This window comes from Penaeus monodon, chromosome 20 (assembly GCF_015228065.2).
Source record: "Penaeus monodon isolate SGIC_2016 chromosome 20, NSTDA_Pmon_1, whole genome shotgun sequence".
NCBI lineage: Eukaryota > Metazoa > Arthropoda > Malacostraca > Decapoda > Penaeidae > Penaeus > Penaeus monodon.
The window spans coordinates 36,044,453-36,044,726 of NC_051405.1; positions in this window are offsets into that span (position 1 = coordinate 36,044,453).

Sequence of the window (274 nt, forward strand, 5' to 3'; positions counted from 1 at the left end):
CAGACTCGTTTAACTCACCTGCCTCCCTCAACCCCCCCACCCCCCCAGTTGGCCCTCCCTGTACCACCTGTGGATGCGCGGCACTCATGCGGGCTCATAGAGAGGACAGAGCGGGGTAGAGTGTACTTGTTCCCTTTGCTCTTGTTATGGTGTTTTTTCTTTAGGTCGCCTACTATTGTCATAGCAGCCTGTAAGTAACTTCTGATTCATTTGTGCTATCTGTAGAGGAGATCGTTTGTGATCTACTTTGCGTTTTGACTGTTATTTTTCCATT